Genomic DNA, 17503 nt, shown 5'->3' on the forward strand with positions numbered 1-17503 from the left:
TCCAAGTAGCATTAATGGAAAACAACGGGCAAGTAGCTTTATCACCGCAAAAGGCCACCATAAATAAAGGGCATTTATACAGTAGCACTTCTTCAAAAAAAAAAAAAACAGCACTTAAGTCCTTGGCGCTGTGTAACATTTCATTGCATCGCCTCTCAAACACCTACTCACACCCACGTCCATGCACCGATGGCAGCGTTGCAAGGGTGCGAAACCGCTTCATCAGGAGCTCTTAAGGGTTCAGTGTCTAGCACAAGGACACTTAGACGTGGCGCAGGAGGCGGGATCAAGCAATTACCAAATGCGGCCACTCTACCTCCTTCGCCGAGTTGGCCCCGGGAAAAAAATACAGCTTGGATTTAGACTGTGTGTTCATTTAATAAGTCAACTATGATGAATGTCGGGGGCGGCGGGGGGGCATCAAGTTGTACATTTCTCAAGGAAATGCCAACAGTCCTACAGAAACCTAAAACCAAAGTCCAGAGACCAGCAGAGATGTGGTATACCTTTTGAAAAATATAAGGATCTTAATAAATAATGCTGTTTGGTGGTTGAATTCGTCCCGTTAGTCACTAAATATGATTGCATATGTTTTGCCTGTATTAAGCATTTTCAAGCATCAAAATGGCTGAACGAACAAAAATATTGCGAAGATATGTAGTATCATAGTTTATAATAGTAGTGGCGGTCCCGAGATGTTCGTAATGTTACTGTAATGACACACAAGCACCAGACTTCATCACCTTTTATTGCATTATTAGAATTATAGCAATATTCTGAGGGATGATTGTATGAACTCACATGCAAAAGTAGATCAAGCTGCTGGCTGATGAAGATGAACTTGATGATGATTTGGAGTGCATGAGAAACCATGGTTCCCTAGTATATTGTATATACAGAACCGATGTTGTAATAGCAGTAAGGAGCACACTTCTATCCAATTATTTCCAATGAGTTTTCCCATTTGGGAAATACCGACCTTCCTCCAAATATGGCGTGCTTCCAATGCCCCCCCCCCCCCCCAAACAGTGTTCCCACTTTACATCCCTAATGCCGTGTAGATAGAGTAGTGCTTGCAGTCTTATGAGATTCAGTTTTCCTCTCACCCTGCTGCAAACACGATTTCAGGGAAAAAGAAAAACCTGAGTCAGAGTATAAAAATCAAGTCGCTCGCCATATTGCTTTGACTGTTCTCCATCTGAGTTTGTTCTGTCTCGCTCCTCGGTGTCTCTTGGAAAGTCGCCTCAGTCGCTCGGCTCCCCCCCCCCCCCGGGTTCCGTACCTCAGTATTGTCACATGAACAGTAAACAAGACATTTGCATAATATGTTCCTCCACTGGAGCTGGCTGGTGCACGCGCCATGTGATTCTCAGAGGCAAGACTTCTAAAGTGCGGAGCGCTGTAGTGGTTTCTTGCAACTTACAGTGTGTTTGTATGTGGGGTGGGCGGAAGAGAGTGGGGGGGGGGTGGGCCCGCTGGGAAGCTGCAGTGCCATGGTCTTGTCTCCTTCTGCGAACAATCCATGTGTACTTTTAAAGAGGACGGATTTTTACATCTGTCAAACCATAGAGGATTGGTCAAAGAAATATCATTTTGGTATGAAAAACGGATGACTAATATTATGAACCAATATTGGCATGACAATTGAGTCTTAGTGTATTTCTGCCGATAATGATATTTGGACTAAATACATGAACAAATTTATCAAACTAATTGATTCCAGTTGACATTGTCAACAACTGGCAACAACAATTATTGATCGCTTTGTTTTGCTTTTGCATTTTTTTATGCATTCATTCATTTTCTACCGCTTATCCTCACAAGGGTCGCGGGGGTGCTGGTACCTATCCCAGCTGTCTTTGGGCAAGAGGCGGGGTACACCCTGGACTGCCAATCACCGGGCACATATAGACAAACAACCATTCACACTCACATTCATACCTATGGACAATTTGAAGTAGCCAATTAACGTAGCATGTTTTTGGAATGTGGGAAGAACCCGGAGTACCTGGAGAAAACCCACGCATGCACAAGGAGAACATGCAAACTCCACACAGAAATGGCCAAGGGTGGAATTGAACCCTGGTCTCCTAGCTGTGAGGCCTACGCGCTAACCACTCGACCGCCTTGCAGCAAATTGATGCAAATTAATGATCAGTTATAGACGTTGAGAAGGCATGGATTAAACAACCCTTTTCAATACAGGGGAGCCTCGGTTAGCGTACGCCCTGGTTAGTGTACGTCCCGGTTAACGTACATCCCAGTTAGCGTGTTTTTCAGTTAGCGTCAAAGGTTTCCTAGTGGGTTTCCTAGCTGTAACCACTCGACTGCCATGCAGCCCTCTTTTGCATTTTATGTTCTTGTAACATTTTTTGTCCAAAAGTATTTAGAAGTATAAGGAAGCTATATGATACACATTTACTGTTTGCGATTGGATTGATATCACATGGTTGTAATAATAATATTCGGATGCACTATAGCATTAATGTGAATGCTGATACGGTGGAACACCTTTTTTCCTCCAAGCCAAAATCCAAACCCAATGAGTCTTGGGTGCGTTGGTCCAAATGGACTGGTGGTCGGGCCAATTTAGTTTTCAAGTAGAAGTAGCAGTATGTCATGTTCAATGACGGCCACATCTTCAAGCAGAGAGGCGAGGAAATCAGCGACATCAGCTGGTGTAGTGTTTTGCTGGAATGAAAGCCCACGATAGCCCCGCCGTGCTCTCCTCTAAGCGCCAATGAGCGCTGAATAGCTTTGTAAATTTCCCAGGGGACGTTGTCAGCCTCGGCGACTTAGCGGGAGGAAAGTGGTCGAATCAGATTTGCAGAGCGACACAAAACTCTTTTTTTTTTTTTTTTGACTTCTCTTATCACGCACAATTACCCCCGAGGCACGCCGCACGGACAATGCCAACCTGATCGTCGACAAACAAATCTGGCCCATCTTTAATAAACGCGGGTCTGGCGTCTAATACAGAGGATGAGCGGCGCTTTAGGAGGTGGCAGCCTCTTGTCTCGTCCTCTGAAAAGGTCAGTGCTGCTTGAAGGGGACGGATGCGCCACAAGGAACCAATTATTCTCTCCGTCTAGACTTAAGTGTCTCCAAAAAAACTTGTTGACTTGAAGTAATCATCAACACTGCGCTCGCCGTTGATTGTAATCTTCAAGCGTGCTTTAAAGCATTCATGCGGCACAAAAAAAAGTCACACACCGGATATATAAGTGCGGTTAATGTTTCTAATTCAGCCCAGTTTGGCTCACAGTAGCATCGCTTCTTCTCTGGGTTGTACTGCATGACGGCCTCCAATGTCTTTCATATGTTTCCTCTTCCGTCTTTGTTTGCTCTACCTCAGGTACTTGTGAAAATCCAATATAAATGCAAATCCGGTGACCATTAATGCATTTTAAAGGCCTGAAAAACGCTATTGTACTGCAATCAAAGACGGAGGTGGAGGATGTTATTTACATTGAGAAATATTGATGAAAATGCAAAGTTCTTGATTGATCACTTTTTGAACAGCCACCATGACCCACAGAGGGGAAACTAAATCAGGTATCAAATAAAGCAACAGATCGTTCCAATTATACAGAAAAAACTAAAGCCTTTTGTTTGCTTTACAAATACATGGAATATATACCACAGGAGGATACTCATTTAAAATGCGTGTTTTATGACGCCATTTCCACTTCACTCGAGGTAGTATTTATCATCACAATGCTAAATTACTGAATGAAAATTGCCTGCACAAACACAAGTGGCAATGGTAATTATTCATTCATTCATTCATTTTCTGCCGCTTTTTCCTCACGAGGGTCGCAGGGGGTGCTGGAGCCTTTGGGCAAGAGGCGGGGTACACCCTGTACTGGTCGCCAGCCAACCACAGGGCACATATAGACAAACAACCATTCACACTCACATTCATACCTATGGACAATTTGGAGTCACCAATTAACCTAGCATGTTTTTGGAATGTGGGATGAAACCGGAGTACCCGGAGAAAACCCACGCATGCACGGGGGGAACATGCAAACTCCACACAGAGATGACCGAGGGTGGAATTGAACTCTGGTCTCCTAGCTGTGAGGTCTGCGCGCTAACCACTCATTCACCGTGCAAACTAAAGATCATTAATAGAGCAAACAAAGACGGAACAGGGCGTTGAATTAAACAACCCTTTTCGACACAGGGGAGCCTCAGTTAAGATACGTCCTGGTTAGCGTACGTCCTGGTTAGCGTACATCCCAGTTAGCATGTTTTTCGGTTAACGTCAAAGGTTTTGGCAACATTTTTACCTCAATTTGAGTATATTTTCCGGTTAGCCAGGTCTGTGCGCCCGCAATGGTAATTATGTTTTATGAATTTTATTTGTATTTTTCCCCTTAATTTGCTTTATAGTCAAATATCAGCACTGGATAACAGAACCAATGCTACAGTAGGAAAATATGAGCTTGAATATTCATTTGAAACATTTGAGATTAAGCAAATAACATTGTAAATACAATACAAACATCTTTCCGCCCACTAGCTCGCCATTTGCCTTGAAATGATAAAAACATCTATTTTAATTTTTGAGCATTTAAAAGATCCATTTTTGACTTAAAAAAATTTTGACAGAAAAACTCCATGGATTCCATCCCTACCACCAGACCTAGACCCTCCCCCGCCTTTTGTTTGGATTATCCCAGTTCCACTTGACCAAAGCGCTAGCGTTCCTCTAAACCGAAGCAAACATGGCAAGTGTGAACTCAGCCGTAATTACCATGTGGATCACAATGACAATCAAAAAAAACACAAAGCCGGTGGCGCCCAATTAGCACAAATCGTCAGTCAAAGTGTTAAGCTGCTCGTTTGCACATGGTTTGCTCCAAGCGAGTCGCCGCATGCGACATTATCAGCGTTGACAAGTCATGACACTGTGGGGACGCACTTTTACACAAATTGGTGCTACTTGCATTGTACACAGATTCAAACTACTCGCGTCTGGAAAGCGTTTGTCTCCATCCTGATGCAGTGCGCCATAACACGTGACTATGTATGTAAGCACATTATGCACTAATGAACATTTCCTTGCAATATTAATTATTCTTAATCAGTCCACAGACAACCACTTGATCAGCAATAAGCCTCAAATGAACAGTCTGCATGTCTCATTTGCATATGCAAACACTCTGTGCCCTAATTCTTACTTTTTCATCACACAGAGTCGTTTTTTTTTAAATTTCCTTTGCTCTCATTTCCACGTCTAAATCAGAGCCTCATTTGTTTTTAAAGTGAAACAAGGCACAACTTTTGTCTGACTCAGGTCACGCATTAGCTGGGATGAGCCATCTATAATTGGATGGATTTGATAACGTCCGCATGCTAGCTGTGGCCATGTTTAATTCAGCAGGCTGCAGCCACTGTAGCCAAAGGAAGAGGACGTGGCAAGGTAACAGGAAGTCAGGAACGATGAAACAGACTGAAGAATTAGGATGGATGGTGACACGGGTTGAGGCGCCATTAGGTAGCATGACAGGAAGGTGCTAAAAGTACCAAAATGTATATGTAAGTGTTGGAGACATGAAAGCGGCTCTAGTGTGTTTCAGCTGCACCGAGGTCACGCTCGATGTGAGGAAGAGGCCGGTTCAAAGCCGGAGAGGCTTTGTTGACTCACTGAGCACACCTCCACACACATAAAGTACAAACAGCACCTTTATTATTCAGGCTGTCATCACAGCAACGCTTTGTTTGGAAAATCATTTTTACTAGCTTGCCAAACTGGTTTAGTATATAAAACCATTTAAAACTGCTTAAAGACGATTTATACCAGTAGAGACAACAGACAGGGTGGATATTTTGATCCAATAATGGATTCATACAGCATATTGATATGTCACGATATAAACCTTGCCATTATATCAATGTCGGTGCGGCGTGACCAGCAGCTCATATGGCATCTGCTCTATCTACACAACAATACAAGCTTGAGTTCGGGTAATGTCCTTCTGGAGAAAGCTTTGACTTACTTAGAGAAGGAGTCCATTTAAAACCGCTTAGAGACCATTTATACCGGTAGAGACAACAGAACGGGTGGATATTTTGATCCAATAATGGATTCATACAACATATTGATACGTCACGGTATAAACCTTCCCATCATATCAATGTCGGTGCGGCATGACCAGCAGCTCACATGGCATCTGCTCTATCTACACAACAATACAAGCTCGAGTTCAGGTAAAGTCCTTCTTTGACTTGCTTGGGGAAGGAGTCTGTTTTTGTTTATATGAATCTGCAGAACCGAATATAAGACGGCCAGTCGAGCAAATCCAATAAAAGAAAGTGTTTTTGTGTGTTTTTGTTCACCTCGGGTTTGTTGTTGGATCGGTTTTGGCAGCTATCCCATCTGTACACACATTAGATTTCAATGTGAAGATGTACCATTTACATTGCCGTTATGGTCGCCCAGCAGTTGATGGAGACAATTGCGATTGGCCATCCCATGAACAAGCTGCCAGCCACAAGGCCCTTGGCTATAGCGGCAGACATCAATACTCATTTTTGCTTACTGAAGCACTAAGCACGTCCAGCTCATGGATGTTGAGGATTCACTTCAGCTAATCAGCAAGAGATCTGTAAGTCCACCAACCATTAAATCTGTGGAATTACTATTGTCAGAGAATCTAGCTATAATTTTCTCGCAGGCGCATATTTCCCAAACAGATGGAAGCCAACAGAAATAGAAACAACTCCACATTACCTTGCAGAAATTACAGAATCAATGCTGTTTTTATACCAACTTGTGTACATTTTAAGCTGCAATGGAACCTTTGAAGTCAATGGTTTGTTCCGGAACAAAAATATAAACACGATCCTCGGGTGTAGTACAAGTTCCGTTCCTGGACTGTGGTTTTAGTCCAGCTTTGGCGCAGGTCGCATCTTACGTGTAAATAGTGTTATTATTTTGACATGACGTCCGTGCCACTTCCCTATGTGGCAAAAAGCCCCAGCTGTGGGCTGACTAATCACCAGCAAGGAAAGGCTGATAATTAGCGGAGTAACAGGAGGCGAGAACGAAAGTGCCAGGGTTAAGCACTGACTAATTCACTGCGTGGGTTGCTGCCACCCCTCCCGCGAGACTGGCAATCTCGACAAGAGCAACAAGCTTTTCCAAGGAGGAGACGTCGGTCTCGCCGCCCCGTCTCACATTACTGCTTCAAGCTGCTTAATCTGTCTAATATGGTGAAAGGACTATGTGAAATGTACATGTAATAATATTTGTTAGAAAAGCTGTCACACTGGCCATGATGTTCATGGTGCTGATATCACGGGGTAACGCTTAGACCCCTGGTTAACTTTTAATCCAGCAGACTTGAAAGCTGCCTTTTTCCATCTCATATTACAGTACACAAACGGTGTTTATGAAGTACTTGAGTTTTACTTGAATGCTAAGGCCGCGTGATCGGATGTGCACCATATTGCATGTTAACCGGAAAATGTACACAAATTGAGGTAAAAATGTTGCCAAAACCTTTGACGTTAACCGAAAAACACGCAACGTACGCTAACCAGGACGTACGCTAACCAGGACGTATGCTAACCAAGGCAGAGTTGTTTAATCCAACACCTTCTCAACGTCTATTACTGATCATTAATTTGCATCATAGTTGCACGGTGTTCAAGTGGTTAGCGCACAGGCCTCACAGCTAAGAGACCAGGGTTCAATTCCACCCTCTGTGTGGAGTTTGCATGTTCTCCCCGTCCATGCGTAGGTTTTCTCTGGGTACTCCGGTTTCCTCCCACATTCCAAAAACATGCTAGGTTAATTGGCCACTCCAAATTGTCCATAGGTATGAATGTGAGTGTGAATGGTTGTTTGTCTATATGTGCCCTGTGATTGGCTGGCCACCAGTCCAGGGTGAACCTTGCCTCTTGCCCGAAGACAGCTGGGATAGGCTCCCTTGTGTGGATAAGCGGTAGAAAATGAATGAATGAATGAATTTGCGTCATAATTTCTACATGCTGACACTTCCAATCTTGTGTTAGCTTACATATTATTGTTTACATTTTGTTCACTTTTTGAGAGGACGATGTGAACTAGTACAATATCTCAATAATAATAACAGGAATGATTTGTCAGTAAACAATGATTATCTTCCACACGATGGCAGTAGCTGCATTTGAAGTATGTATTTAGCTTATGAATGTGTTCCAACATTGGTTCTGTTGCTGCTGTGTTGCTGTGTTGTTGTGGAGGCCATCCATCGGCCGGTAAGGATTGTGCCCAACATTAGAGCTTCCACTCAACAGTAAACAAATACAACTTTTGAAAAGTAGAGCACAATACCTAAATTATTCACTCGCAAATATGAAATGTTTTTTTTCCTATTGCACCCAGCTGCCAGTTTTTATCTTTAGTGATTTGTATGTGACCTACACAACACAAACACACACATACACACAAAAAAAAGTTTACTCAGGGCCTCCTACAGAACATCTGAGTCATTTTTCACTCTCAGCAAAACACTGAATTTGTTGGACATGTTATTCTGGCTCCTTTAGGTCCGCAATGCGTTGGAAATAGTGAGTGTGGCAGGTTGTCTCGTGCTGTAAACAGGAAGTTGACTTTAATGTGGGATCCGCTTGAGCATCTGATGTGCTGATTTGACAGATGTACAGTCCGATTATTGTTTGCTGAGGTGAGCCATTATTTTATCATTCAGGTACACAGGGAAGAATAACTACTAACAAAGTTACCGGTAAAGAAATATTAGCACTCACTTTGTTTTTTTTTTTACCAGCATATTTCCCAAGTTAAAACATAATGTAATGACACCCTTGTTCCAAATTTGCCACTCAGAAGATGATGCTAACGAGTATATTCAGCAAAAGCATTGACACCAAAACTCACCGGCCTCTAAATTATTGACGCTTTGCCAATAGCAGCCCTTTAATGTATCTTGGATGGGTTGGAGAATCGTATAATGCGTATCCAGAGTCATCTCTACAGCAACATTGAGACCCCAAAATGTGTTTTTAATGTTCCTATGCTGGGACCATTTATATTCATGAAGGCAGAGGATCTTAGAGATTTGTGTGTGTTGGAGGCATAGACAAAATTCCACCAACCTGCTTAGCCTCATAAAACCATATTAAGGTCAAACTGGCCAAAGATTTATTTCTCGGGAGGCTGCAATTTTGAAAAAGGAAAGTTTGTTTTTTTCACAGCAATGCAATTTCATAATTGAGTTCAGGATTAAAATAATATATAAATGTAGTATGTACGTATGAAGGAAGCGAAGAAGGACATTTGGAGTGATATCTTCCGGGTGTTCGTTCTCATCTCCAGGGTGTCGCACGGCAAAGACCTGATAAGTGGCTTTAACAAGAAATGACATGTATCTCATTTTCACACTGGAGGGCTGTGAAGCAGCCGTGATACTTTACATCTACACTGACTTCTTCACCTTGGTGTCTTTGATGGCTCTTCGGATAAAAATATGTGACAGCTCCAGCTTTAATTAAGAAAAGGAACATCTTATGTTCTTATAAATCGCCATGGTTAGGTGGAATAACCAATTAGTAGCACATTTTCAACGTGTTGGCTGTATTCGTACTGTTGGAAAGTGTGGCACCCTCAATGGGTTGTTTTCCAAATGCTTTGGGGGCAGAAATGTAAAAAAATATATAACATTGAAATTGTACAGCTGAAGAAAAACCAATAAAGGAGAGGCATCGTGACCAATGCCGTGCCGTTTTAAAATTCCCATGCTAACTAAAATGTACACAAATTGAGGTAAAAATGTTGACAAAACCTTTGACGTTAATCGAAAAAACATAGGATGTACGCTAACCGGGACGTATGCTAACCAGGACGTACGCTAACCGAGGCAGGGTTGTTTAAACACCTTCTCAACGTCTATTACTGATCATTAATTTGCATCATGGTTGCACGGTGATCAAGTGGTTAGCGCACAGGCCTCACAGCTAAGAGACTAGGGTTCAATTCCACCCTCTGTGTGGAGTTTGCATGTTTTCTCCGTGTATGCGTAGGTTTTGCATCATGGCTGCATGGTGAACCGAGTGGTTAGCGCACAGGCCTCACAGCTAGGAGACCAGGGTTCAATTCCACCCTCTGTGTGGAGTTTGCATGTTGTCCCCTCTGTGCATTGAAATTGTACAGCTGAAGAAAAACCAATAAAGTAGAGGCATCGTGACCAACACCGTGCCGTTTTAAACTTTCCACCTTGTACGTGTACCGGAAAATGTACACAAATTGAGGTAAAAATGTAGCAAAAACCTTTGACGTTAACCGAAAAACACGCTAACCAGGACGTACGCTAACCAGGATGTACGCTAACCGAGGCAGGGTTGTTTAATCCAACACCTTCTCAACGTCTATTACTGATCATAAATTTGCATCATTGCTGCACGGTGTGCACCGAGTGGTTAGCGCACAGGCCTCACAGCTAGGAGACCAGGGTTCAATTCCACCCTCTGTACAAACAAAATTGCTTCAAATAGTTTGAAGCGGCAAAGACGACACGGAGACAATTCAATACCTCCAATTTATGTTGAACACGCACACGGCCGATATATTCAATGTAAGGAAATCATCAACACGGTGCTTTTCATTCGCCGTGTGACTTGACAGTTATTAGGGAGCAAATTTAGTTCAGCTGCAAGTAGATAGGATACAATAAGCAGCGGCCAGGACATTGGAGAGGTTTCTTTTTAACTGCATGAATACCTCGACCTTGCTCTGGGTTTTTGTTGCATGGAGATTGAAAGAGCGTTATTGTTTTCATGCTGGGGGACAAAGAGGGAAGTGTTTCATCAGCTGCACGCAATGTGTAACAAAACATGGCACACAGATGTTTACCAAGAAAGAAAATATTCAACTATTGTGTACGGTATATAATATACTTATATTTATAACAAATATACAGTATATGTACTTATATACACCAGCAGCCTGCACTTTCTTGAATGTGTTTCAATTCAGTTCCATTTATGTGAATGTAAATCACCAGATTGTTTTTATTTTGCTTTTATTTGTTACATTCAGGAACATGACATGTTTACATTTTCACCATACAGACATTTCTGGAGTAGGAAAGAAGCAGAATTGATTAAGTCCTTCCCATTCTCCTTTCCTCAACAGTTACCGACAGTTAGTTTGTTTCTTTCCTGTGTTTCCAATAAGGAGATAAATGATAGAGAACACATAAATATGTAGCTTGGGCAGTGATGAAAAAGGAAAAGAACACACAAAAAAAAAATTACAATCTATGACATCATCAGCGGTTCTTTGCTGGCTGGCTGTCTTCACACGCCACAAGTCTAAAAAATATTAACACAAAAAATGGTAATGGTAATGGTTTTATTTCATTTGAACATGCATCAGATTACAATTGAATGCATCACATAATCAGTTCACAGTTCCACATGTCCAAAAGGAGTAGGAAGAAGCAAAGCTTATTGAATCCTACCTCTCTATCTGGTACTTTTACAATCAGTAACGGCTACATTTGTTCACTTCCTGCTTTCCTAATTTTTAATTTTTAATTTTTAATTTTTAATTTTCAATTTTCAATTTTCAATTTTCAATTTTCAATTTTCAATTTTTAATTTTTAATTTTTAATTTTTTTACTTTTAATTGATTAATTTATTTTTATTTATTTATTTTTTTAATTTATCTTTTTTTAATTTTATTTTTTTTTATTTTATTTTTGTCACGTACCGAAGTACAAGGTGATATGTATATTAAATGATATATTAAATCCTACCCCTCCATCTGGTACTTTTACAATCAGTAACTGTTGCATTTGTTCACTTCCTGCTTTCCGAATATAATTTAAGTTTTTTTATTTTTAAATTAATTTTTTTAAATATTTTTTTTAATTAATTTTATTCATTTAAAAAAAATTATTTATTATTTTTTTATATTTTGTCATGTACCGAATTACGAGGTGATACGACCATACGTTTTAGAGTTTGACAATTCCAGTTTTACATGCAAGATACAATGTGGCAATGACATCAACACAAACGCCACCTTCCGGTTTTGCTATGAGTTTTTTTCTTGAATTCGGTAGTATTTATCCCCTTCTTGAACAAATTCTGGCACTTGCAACTTTTTGTCTCCATTGTGGCCTATTTTTATGCTGTGCTCAAAAGAATAGCAGAGGCTTGAGGTGAGTAACACTACTGAATTCAAGAAATAGCTCATAGCAAAACAGGAAGGTGGTGTTCGTATTGCTGCCGCATTGTGTATTTGGCCAAAAAAATCACATCATCAGCGAAGGTAAAAGTAACCATAAATGTTGATGAATGCCTTTCCATATGTCCTGGCTGTGGTTTCAGTGTATTAAATTGATTTTTTTACAGTACATAGTCGATGTAATCTACTGTATGTGTAGATAGAACTGCATTTGCAAAAAAGGTCACCTGCAATATTGCCTGTCACTCCGATTGTATGCGGCTATGTTTACTGATGCTATCTGGCTTTGCTTACTATTTATAGCACCTGAGCAATGAAATCAACTGCGAAATTCACGTACGCGGCAAACACACTGTAGCTGTAGCTGCGTTTGAGAGTACCAGTCGTGAAGTGAAAAAATATATAAATCCAGCCCAAGCAAACAGCTCAGGTCAAGCAAAATAACACCCGACCTCTGTCTGTCTGGATATTGTTTGTGCACTGTAGCGTGTGATTAAGATGCATTGTATAATATTTGGAAAGCTTCTTGCTGGCTGAATTTCATAGAGGATTTCAATTGTGTCTCTGTCTGTTTGATTTATTGCTGGACCTTGCCTCCTTATTAACATGAAAAGTCTCTTTTTATACATATTTTCCTGCAGCTGCTGCATAATGCCAGGAGAAACAAGAGTAGAGAGCAATACCTGTTATTACCAGCCTCCAGGGAACGCTACCACCGACAATTGGAGTATGAAGTATTATAATAATATTCATAATAATATGTTTTTTAAATAAAAGGAGCGCAGACCAGTTGTCAATGCTGTCATTCAGTGAAACAAAAACATTTATAATGCAGATTAGCAAATTTGGGGATTTTCGATTTTCTAGCTGAAATAATTGGAGTCACAGAACAATTGGATTTACACAACGTGAGCCAAGGTAAACCACAACAAAAGGTCATGTGACATATTTAATCTCGTTACATCTCACCTAATTCCCCAAAATATGAATCATGATGTGCTATATATATATCACTGTATTGACAGTTACTATGGTACCCATTATATCATTGTATGGTCATATCACCTTATACTTCGGTGCGTGACAAAAATAAAATTAAAAAATAAAATTAAAAAAAGAAAAAGTAAAAAAAAGAAAGAAATAAAAATAAATTAATTAATTAAAAGTAAAAAAATTAAAAATTAAAAATTAAAAATTAAAAATTAAAAATTAAAAATTAAAAATTAAAAATTAAAAATTAAAAATTAAAAATTAACAATTAGGAAAGCAGGAAGTGAACAAATGTAACAGTTACTGATTGTAAAAGTACCAGATAGAGAGGTAGGATTTAATAAGCTTTCCTTCTTCCTACTCCTTTTGGACATGTGCAACTGTGAACTGATTATGTGATGCATTCAATTGTAATCTGATGCATGTTCAAATGAAATTAAACCATTACCATTACCAATATCCAATCGAATGAGGTCCCACGGTGGGGACACGGTGTTCTGAGTGGGGATGAACGAGTCAATATCGTGTGGGAAGTCAAAATTGCTTCACAAAGTCATTCATGGGGTAAATTTCCATTATTGGATCAAAGTACCCGTCCCATTCGTATAAGCAGCTTGAAGTCGGTGTCATGGTGCACCGCCATCTCTCAGCTCGGCAGTGTGGCCCAATTCCAATTTGTACCATTTTACTTTGCACAGTACCGGAGAATCTCTGGCTTCAAAGCCGGTGTTGATATGAATAATAGACTTGGCATCCTGGCGCTCATCGTTTCAACCGGAGGCCGTAGTCCAGGGTGTACCTTGCCCAAAGTCAGCTGGGATAGGCTCCAGCATACCTCAGAGACCCTAATGATAAGTGGAATATAAAATGCATGGATGGAAAACCTGTGAATGTAAATTAGATTGATGTAACGATCGTGTTTGACATGTGATTGACACGATTATCCCTTTATGTTTCACTTCCTGGTGTGTCAGGGTTGTAACACAAAGATCATTTTGTCATGTGACAGTACATTTTGCATAAGATGACAGACCGAGCTGATGTCGTTATTGTGCCCTCCTTATGCAGCATTTCAAGTATTAGTCAATTCATCCCCAAAAGTCGGTGGTGGAACACAACTTCAAAATGAAAGGCTCATCCTTCAGCAAAGCATGAAACCCGATGTTGTCGGTTCCCTCTTGTGTCAGGGGGAGTCCACGCTTAGTGTCTCCAAACACCCCCCCCCCCACACCCACGTACAGCCAATTCCATTAGGATTTACATTTCATTAAGCTTTGCTTAAGTGAATTCTGTAGTTTCTCTTCCATGTCCACAATGCAAAATAACTTTGTCTGCATCGTTTCTGCAAAAACAAGTCTGTGGCCGTGCCCTCGCCACCCGACGCTCATTTGCCCGCTTTGGCTTTGTGTTTGAATTTCATGCAAAGGCACAATTAAGACAGCACAGTGAAAGGAAGCATTTTTATCTCGTTTTGTTGTTATTGCATTTCAAATGTTGTATCTCGCTGACTGATTCAGTGTGGGAATAACATGTTTTTTTGTCATCTGATTATTGAGAAGAATGTAACAGACAGGGTTGTTTCTTATTACAAAGGAGGTATGGGATGATAATACATTCTTTGGCAATCTTGGAAAAAAGGCAGCTGAACTGGATGAGAAAGCAAAAATATCCAACCCGATTGACTAATTCATTCATTCATGCTGGAGCCTATCCCAGCTGTCTTTGGGCGAGAGGTGGGGTACACCCTGGACTGGTGGCCAGCCAATCACAGGGTATATGTAGACAAACAACCATTCACACTCACATTCATACCTATGGACAATTTGGAGTGGCCAATTAACCTAGCATGTTTTTGGAATGTGGGAGGAAACCGGAGTACCCGGAGAAAACCCACGCATGCACGGGGAGAACATGCAAACTCCACACAGAAATGGCCGAGGGTGGAATTGGTCTCCTAGCTGTGAGGTCTGCACTCTAACCACTCGTCCATCGTGCAGCCCTGATTGAATTCATTCATTCATTCATTTTCTACCGCTTATCCTCACGAGGGTCACGAAGGTGCTGGAGCCTATCCCAGCTGTCTTCGGGCGAGAGGCGAGGTACACCCTGGACTGGTGGCCAGCCAATCACAGGGTACATATAGACAAACAACCATTCACACTCACATTCATACCTACGGACAATTTGGAGTCGCTAATTAACCTAGCATGTTTTTGGAATGTGGGAGGAAACCGGAGTACCCGGAGAAAACCCACGCATGCACGGGAAGAAGAACATTCAAACTCCACACAGAGATGGCCGAGGGTGGAATTGAACCCTTGGTCTCCTAGCTGTGAGGTCTGTGGGATAACCACTCGCCGCCGTGCCGCCCTGATTGAATAATATGCACAAATAATATAATCAATGATTGACATGTTATCCCGCATCCTTTCATTTTCAGTTTCCTGGGAAAGTTTGAACCTCAGATTCGGAGTTGGCCCGCCCGGGGTTTAAATCAAATGCAGTTTTACGAACGCCATTTTCATTTGCAACCACGCTCTGTGGATAAAGATAAGAACATCTTTCATCTTCCTGGATGTTTTGTTGTTGCGCAGCTCTTTTACAGGTGTGTATATATTTAAAAAATGCCGAGTGCAACACTGTTGGCCTTTACGACAACATCTTGTCTGCTTCAAATAAAAGTGAAGAGTTGTGAAAACCCTCACATGTTTATAGCTGGATGTCACAATTGTATTTGCTTTCATCATTAATGGTCGTTGTCGTCTTGCAGCTGTTTTTTTTTTGGTTTCTTTCCAAATATACTCTAATGAAGGCCGGGTTGGAATTGTCCAAAATAACCTTGTGGGGGTGTATTTGTGTACTTTGATAAACAGGAGGATGTTTTTTTTTTGTCTTTTCTGATGTCTTCTTTCAAGCTCCCAGAAACATGTTGTCTTTGACTCCTGCTGGGACATTTTCTTTTTAATTGCTTCGAGATTTTCTTGCAGTAAACCACAACTGGAGAGCCTGTCACACGCCGGTTTCGACACCCTGTGACGCTCCAACTATTTGTCTAGGAAATTCCAAGAAGGGCTTAGGTGTCAGGAAATGTGACGTGTTTTTTTTTTTTTAGACGTGAAACTCACACTCCAAGTGTAATTTCCGGCTATATTGACCCACCTTTAATCTTAACATTTTCTTCCCTAAAACAATACATTTCAATCAGCACTCGAGGGGCCATTTTTCTGTGTTTGGTCTGCAGGTTTCTTTGGATTACAAATAAGACAAACATGACACTTTATGTTGTCTGTTAAAGCCTTCAAAAGCAAACGGGGTCTTGTTTGTATCTTCAGTAATGACTTCATTTAATGAGGCGCTCTGAGTGTTACTTCACAGTGGGGATGGGGTCCTTTGTAGACTAATCACTCGCTAGGCTGACACGACTCAGGGTTTGTAATGAATACAGTGGAACATCGCGGGTCATTTGGATTTTCTTCCGATTTGGAAAAACATATTCTCCCAAAGGAAATAATTAGGTACACAATACACAAAATATTTGTCTCAAGACCGATCCCAATAACCAATAACTTTTTACATTTGTTATTATTTAAATTTGAGCGGCACGCAGACCTCACAGCTAGGAGACCCGAGTTCAATTCCACCCTCGGCTATCTCTGTATGGATTTTGCATGTTCTCCCCATGCATGTGGGTTTTCTCCGGGTACTCCGGTTTCCTCCCACATTCCAAAAACATGCTAGGTTAATTGGCGACTCCAAATTGTCCATAGGTATGAATGTGAGTGTGAATGGTTGTTTGTCTATATGTGTGCCCTGTGATTGGCTGGCCACCAGTCCTCTCGCCCCGAGACAGCTGGGATAGGCTCCAGCACCCTGTGACCCTCGTGAGGAAAAATCAGTAGAAAATGAATTAATGAATGTTTTCAGCTCTTCTAAGGAGATCATCATCTTTCTCCAGGGATGAGCTGCCATCAATCACAACGATGGGTCAAAACCACACAGGTTCCTGAGTGGTTCTTTCCCCAGCATTGTCCTTGCCGGGCCGCACGGTGGCCACACAGTCAGGTAACCTTGAGGAGACCTCGGTTCCTATCTCCGTCTGGACATTTCCACAGTCCGGCTTCCTCCCCCATTCCAATATTCCAACATGCATGTTAAGATTCACTGGAGACTATAGGTATGAATGTGAGTGTGAATGGTTGTTTGTCTATATGTGGCCTGTGATTGGCTGGCCACCAGTCCAGGGTGGACCCCACCCCCTACCTGAAGTCAACTGGGTAGGCTCCACTCTAATGAGGACAAGCAATGAT

The 17503-nt window shown here is 41.3% G+C and overlaps 1 protein-coding gene across 1 annotated transcript in view; it reads left to right on the plus strand.

Moving 5' to 3' along the window:
* brinp1 (bone morphogenetic protein/retinoic acid inducible neural-specific 1) overlaps positions 1 to 17503 on the plus strand; it is a 124625-nt gene that overhangs the window by 35459 nt on the left and 71663 nt on the right. The gene's annotated exons all lie outside the window — the stretch shown is intronic.

Source organism: Doryrhamphus excisus, linkage group LG10 (assembly GCF_037039965.1).
Source record: "Doryrhamphus excisus strain RoL-2023G ecotype Guam linkage group LG10, RoL_Dexc_Guam_v1.1, whole genome shotgun sequence".
Lineage (NCBI taxonomy): Eukaryota > Metazoa > Chordata > Actinopteri > Syngnathiformes > Syngnathidae > Doryrhamphus > Doryrhamphus excisus.